A 6,889-nucleotide genomic window follows, 5' to 3' on the forward strand; every position below is an offset into this window, starting at 1 on the left:
TTACTGAATGCTTATTTAGTACCAGCTTTCCAGGTAAGCACTTAAAATAATTATTTCTTTTAAAATTCACAATATTTCTTGTGAAGTCTATATTATTATCTGCCTTTTGCAGTTGAGAAATATCGGACCTGGAAATTAGTATACTGTCTACTGCTGATGATTTCACATTTAGTAAACAGAATAACTCTGCTTCAAATTCAAGTCTTTGTTATTACAAAAGCTGTGTTGTTAAAGATTATGCTATAGTCACCAATATCTTAATAGGTTTATTGAAATCCCAAATCCTCAGTAAGATTTAACCCATAAAAAATCTCAGAACTGGTTTACATTAAAAAAATTCAGTAAAAGAAGTAATAAAATAAAATTTAAAATTGTACTAATCCAATTTAGTACTCTTACAAGGGTAGGCAGATTGATCAGGGCAATAAAAGAAAGCCTAGTAGATTCTTCCCAAAATAAGAAATCCACATATAATTAATGTAGGTTTTGGAAAAGTGGAGAATTATAAGATTATTAGATGATGTTGAATAATTTCTCTAAACACAATTTTAAATGTGTAAAAGCATAATTTTTATTTATATTTAAGAGTGTTAACATGAATTCCAAATACATTTACATATTACACAAGTAGAAAGAAATATTGAAGCATAACGTTTAAGTTTGAGTATGGAAAATACCTTTTTAAGAATAAAACCTGTGAGGTTCTTTCAACTTAAAATGAAAAATATTAATAGATTTACTCAAGTGTTTATGCTAGAAAATATATAATATCATTAGCAATCAAAGAATACAATATAAAATTTGGTTCCAACTCAGGTAGTGAATTTTGGAAAAATAGAGAATGTAGTAGAATTTCCAAGACTAGCGAAAAATTAAACAACATCAATATCAGAAAAACTTAGTGGAAAATTAAAAATTAAATGTAATTTGACAAAATATATCAATAGTCTCATTATTTTTTTTGCCTTGGAAAAAAACAAGAAGAAAGTTTTCTAAAGGAAATTATAGACATTTAGAAATTTTATGCACAGTGAGACTCATTATAATGTTATCTGTTACAAATGTTATAAAGTAAAAGGAATACATAACTTAGATGTCTCAAAAATAAGTTTAGATAAATGATTATAGCTCCAAATAAAATACTACTGTTCATTCATTAAAATTAACATTGAAAAATATTTAAAGTTATAGATAACTGCTGGTCATAAATTGTAAAAGAACTATAAACAAATGTAAGATATAAATCTTTAAAAATAAAGTTATCTTTATTTTGTAAATTAATAGATACTAATGTTAAGTAAATATGTTATTGAAAAAGAATCTAATATTTTGTCATTTATTTTATAATTTTAAGCTTTTTTTTCCTAATCTGTATTCTTTTAGTATCATATGTATGCATGGGAATGCTGAAAATATTCAGCAACCAATAAGGCACAAGGACTGACTGCTCAGATTTAGTAACACCACCCATTAGAGTGAGTACTAGTATAAACCAAACCAAGTACTTCCATACTACAATTACTGACAGTGAATCAGCTCTGTATGCATATTGTACATTTCATAATTAGATAAAAAGCAAACAGTATTATCAAGTGAAGCAGTGGAAGGGAAGATATACATGGGATTAGGATCCATGAAAGGTGGGAAGTTGTTTAATTGCTTAGAACAATGAGAACAAGTACAAGAGAGAGATAAAAAAAAATAAGATACTGAATTTCTAGTGGCAGGATGTGGGGAAGGGGGAGCAGGTGCCATATCTGGCTGAGAAGACGGCAAGAAGAAGCCCCTGAAGCAATCCAAGAAGCAGGCCAAGGAGATAGATGAGGGAAATAAAGCATTCAAACAGAAGTAAAAATAGGAGCAGAAGAAACTTGAGGAGCTAAAAGCAAAGGCTGCAGGGAAGGGCCTTCTGGCTACCGGTGGAATTAAAAAATCTGGCAAAAAGTGAACTGTTCCTTGTGCCTCGGGCAATGGTGATCCTTAATTCCATTCCTGTTTTAAAATCTGGATTCCCCATCATACCATCTCTTGCCACCTATAGCTAGAATTAACTGTTGTTTTGGAGCCTGTTGTACATTTAAGAATAAACTTGTGTAAAAAATAATAATGATGATGATAGTCATGCAGTGACTCATCTCTAGTTCTTCTGACTCTGCCATTTCAACCTTAGCTGTGATGTCAGAGTAAGCCCAGCCCAGAATCCTGTCAAAGTGTGTTCTTCAGTCTTTTTTTCCATCCAGAACTCTGTACCACCTGGAATTAAATCAACTCATTTGAAATTAAAAAAAAAAAAAAATGCTAACAAAAAAATCAAAGTACCATTTTGGAAACCCAGTACCCAAATTTCAAATGAGCTTTGGAGAAAGAAAATAGTGGAGATTAATTATAAAATAAATAACTGGCATATTTTGCCATAAAACCAAGAATTTAAAGGAATTCAACATGTATCAGAGAGAGAAAAAAATGAACAAACCATTACAAGAAAGGAATCAAACTAGCAGCACTTTCCATTGACAACAAAGGATGGAGAAAATAGTAGACCAGTGCCTTCATTCTGAGGAAGGTTTATTTTGAAGAGGAATTCTATACTGAATTAAATTGTGAGAAAATAAGGCTGTTTCACTCTTTCGATAATTGAGAAAAATAAAATCCATGGGTTCTTTATGAGAAAATAATCCAAGAACTCATTTTAGTAAATAAGAGTAGAAATCAATAAAGAAAAATGTGTGAAATATAAGAAATGGTGGGGATAAACCAGAGGTTCAGTAAAAAGAAATATCCATGAAGTATCAACTGGTCTAATTTGAATAATCAGTTAGCTCCAAAAAATATTGCCTTCAAGAAAAATGGATGTATTTCATACATTATCTTAAGAGTTTAAAAGTTGGAATATAGTAAAGAAAAACACATTCTTTCAAAAACAGAAAAAAAAATGTTAAAGAAGAGAGGAAGGGAGGGAGAGAGGAAGGAATGAAGGAAGGTAAAATAGTTCATCAGAAATTTTAGGAGGAAATAATACCTATATAATAAAGCCATGAGAAAAATATGAAGTCAACATAAATATAAGCAATTTGTGAAAAGTAAAACTAGAAGTTCAAATGGGCCTTGAAGTGGAAAAAAATGTTAATATTACACCTTTTAATATTACATCTTTTTATAAAATACATCTTTTTATAAAAAGATAAGTGTCCTGGGAAACTAAATGCCTTTATTCTGAAGAGTAGTTTTCTTATCCATAATTATATAGATGTTTATTAGTTTTCAACTTTTAGTCTTAACTTATGGGGAAAACATGGACAATTTAAGATAGTGAGTGGAATGTAGATGCAATCAGCCTTGAAAATATAAAGGTAAAAAGGTACACCTGAAAGTACTGGGAGGTACAAGAGTAGATCTTAAGGAAAATCTTCCAACATTAAAATGTTTATGTTATACTGTGGAAGCCAAAACCGATAGAAAAATGTCAATTCAAGAATATTATCTAAAATTACATATAAAAGCAGTAAAGAGTTAAAATCACTATTCAAGAAAAAATTGTCAGAAGTGTAAGTGTAAGTTGAAAATTGTGTATTAAAAATCTTTCTTCACCTTTCTGACATGGACATCAATATTGAATGTGAAAAAGTAATAATATAATAAGCTTTGTTTGTAATTAAAGGCTAAACTGCCATTAGAACTAAAATAAAAACAAATTAAAATGTATTTGTAGAAAATGTGACTGAGAATGAGGTGATGAAGAGTTGCTGCTTTTCATGTAAAACTCTTTGTGAACCCTAATGTTTATCACATACATACATTCCATCAATAAAGTTTTAAAAATAAAACTTTGATTGAAAATACTTGATAGCTTGCTTTTGATATTTGATTTGAAGCTCTTAAGTATTCAAACACTAGTTTGTCTTTTTTACATTAAGCCTAATTATTTCATTTTAAAATTAAAATCATTTACTTTACACTATTTTCTTACTTTTTATTACACAGTTAAAATTTTCAAATATTTTCATTCTGACCTGTTTTAACAACTGGCACAAGAGAAAAAACATGGAGGAATCTTAGGACAAAACAAAATTTAAAATAATATAGTTATACTAACATACTTTTGTCCCTCATATGTATTCTGCAATATAAAAACAGGATAAAGTTTACTGAACTATGAAGGAGCAGATTTGCCAACTAACATACAACAATATTGTATGCAAATTTATATATGTTAATATACAACATATACTTCTTCCTGAGAGCAAGTGATCATGCAAATAGAAACAAAGGATAGTCAGATACATCTCTTAAAATTTAATTGTAAAATGGTTTGAAACTATTTACCAATAATAATTCTCATTTTGGAAATTTATTTTTTAGGTTCAACTGTATCTTCTTATCTTCTCACTAGATTTAATAGATACCTTTCACCCCCCCTACCACATACACACTTTCTACAATAAAAGTATGACTATCAATTGTCAGTATGGAACAAATTTCCCAAGGGCATCAATAATGCACAATTGAGTCTCAGTGTAATCAAATAGATGAGCAGTTAAATTCCATGCCTTTAAAAACACAGGCACAAAATATATGCCACAGCTAAATCTCATGAAAAATTTGGCTCTTCACAGCAAATTAAATTGATAGTCACCACTTTTGGTGTACAGATAAGAGCATTGTATTCTAGAAGAGAAACATTTGGGTTATAAATTTCTCCCCAACAAGGGCCACTCTAGAGTCTGTTTACCATTCTCACATTTGAAAAAATTCTGCACTGTTTTGAAATAATTATGCCAATCGAAATAGCTTCCCATAAAGAAATACTTTGAAGAAATTGGCTGATAAGGGTAAATGGAAGAAACAATTATGTACCTGAAATAGGAAACTTGATGCAAATCACCTTTCATTATATTATTATATGAACACAGATTATTATGCCATTATCCAGACCTTCATTAGTGAACATAATATAGGAGATATTAATGCTGAATATAAGAATAACAAAGACTTGCACACATTGTATAGAACTAATTTTTTTAATTCAGTAAATAGCTACTTTAAAATATTACTTACAATAGGTGAAAAAAAAAGCATGTTTACAAATTTCAGGCCTTCTGGAAATATTGCCTGGGATTCCCTGGGGGAAATTGTGTGTAAAATATTCTTCCAAGTAATCAGGAAAATGTAAAATACATGTAAACCCTGGGTCATACTTTGGATTTTCCTAACTAATGATAAACTTAAGTAAACTATTTTCATTTGCAATTGAAATATTAAAAGTACAAGTTTCCTAGAGAAAAACTTTATAATTTAATTTAGTATACTTAGTTTCCTAAAATTGATTTGAGAGCTAGCTATTTATTTATTATACAATTATTCACTTATTTAAAACACTAAAATACCTTGTTATATATAATCTTACTGCAGATATTTTCCCTGGTCCATACTGATTTTAGATATCAACAAATAGAACAGAAGTGCCTATGTGCTGAGAATTCCCATTTTCAAAGACAACAAAAATTAAAATATACTTTTTGATAAAGGGAGAATCCTGAACCACAAAATATAGATAGGATATATTTGTCCCATGAAGGAGATGAGAACGATGTAAGAAACCAGTTAATAGTTTCTTCCTGAAGCAAGTACACTGAGGTGAAAAAATATCTTTCTATTGCACTCAGTAAGTATTGCTGATAGGTTCTATGCCATAAATGCATCAAAAAGCTGATAAAAAATCAGTGATACTCTATATGTGTGTCTATTGGCAATAAATATTAAAAATTATTGTTTGCAAAAGAAGGTAATATTATTATGTCTATTATTTCCCAAAGAAGATACTGAGGCATAGAGAAGTAATCTGACTTGGAAAAGACAAAGTAAGTGACAAAAATTGTCAGGAAGACTAACTCAAGTTCCTGTGGAGAGCCTAAACTGATTTGAACACATTCTTATGAAAGATATTAATGGCCATTTTAAACATCTAATTTTTCAACTAGAAATGCCATAAATGGTCTTAAATTAATATTCAAATTTGCCTGTCATATTACTGTTTTGACTGAATGTGTTATAGTGCATTTTGAAGTTTTAATAAAGCTCCCATTTAACAGTTAAGGGAAACTAGCAAGCACTCAATAAAAAAACCCAGCAGGAGCAGACTTTTCTTCTTATTATTTTTGAAACAGTTAAAAAGAATTAAATTTATGAAAAATATTTTACAAAGTTAATCTAAAATTATAGGCATGTGTTGATAAAATACTTTCTTTTCTATACTGGTATTCAACTGATCATTTCAAATTTTGAATGACAAATTAGATTTATTTTCCAACTTATGTCATAATTTGTTGTTGGGTTTTATTTCTTATGAACTGTGCCTCTTATTTATGTCACAGTTTCCTTCTTGGTGTTTTTATACTTTTGATTCATATTTTCTTATTATTCAAATGTATTATTTTTAGACTCTTTCATTTTAAGTTTCTAGTGACTTGAAGTGTTAAATACTCACTGGTTCTTAGGCAATAATTATTAGACAGCCAGTTTGAATTCTCAAGTCATACATAAACCATTTTTTGAGTTCAATAGACAGTCACACCTTTATATAGCTTTATGAAATATTCCTTATTACTAGTGTGAGGAAGTAAATAAATGAAATTAAAAGCCTACATCTGGCTTATGGATGGCTCATTATGCAATGCCAACATCATCTGGAAGTTCATTGCTGTAGCATCAAAGTCCCATCAGAATTGTATCCCTGAAAATAGTAAAAAAGAAAAATTTCCCAGCTTTGATCAAGATGGTGGTGTAAGTAAACATGGTATTGGTATCCTACCCAAACCACATTAAAATTACCGCTAAACTACAGAACAACCATTGTTCAGGACCACCTGAAATCTAGGTAAAATGAAGTATT

The 6,889-nt window shown here is 29.5% G+C and overlaps 1 pseudogene; it reads left to right on the forward strand.

Moving 5' to 3' along the window:
• The first annotated feature begins 1,618 nt into the window (after positions 1-1,618).
• On the forward strand, positions 1,619-1,948 carry LOC150002707 (translation machinery-associated protein 7 pseudogene; annotated as a pseudogene).
• Positions 1,949-6,889: the final 4,941 nt, after the last annotated feature.

This window comes from Furipterus horrens, unplaced genomic scaffold, assembly GCF_987537825.1.
Source record: "Furipterus horrens unplaced genomic scaffold, mFurHor1.1.pri manual_scaffold_8, whole genome shotgun sequence".
Classification (NCBI taxonomy): domain Eukaryota; kingdom Metazoa; phylum Chordata; class Mammalia; order Chiroptera; family Furipteridae; genus Furipterus; species Furipterus horrens.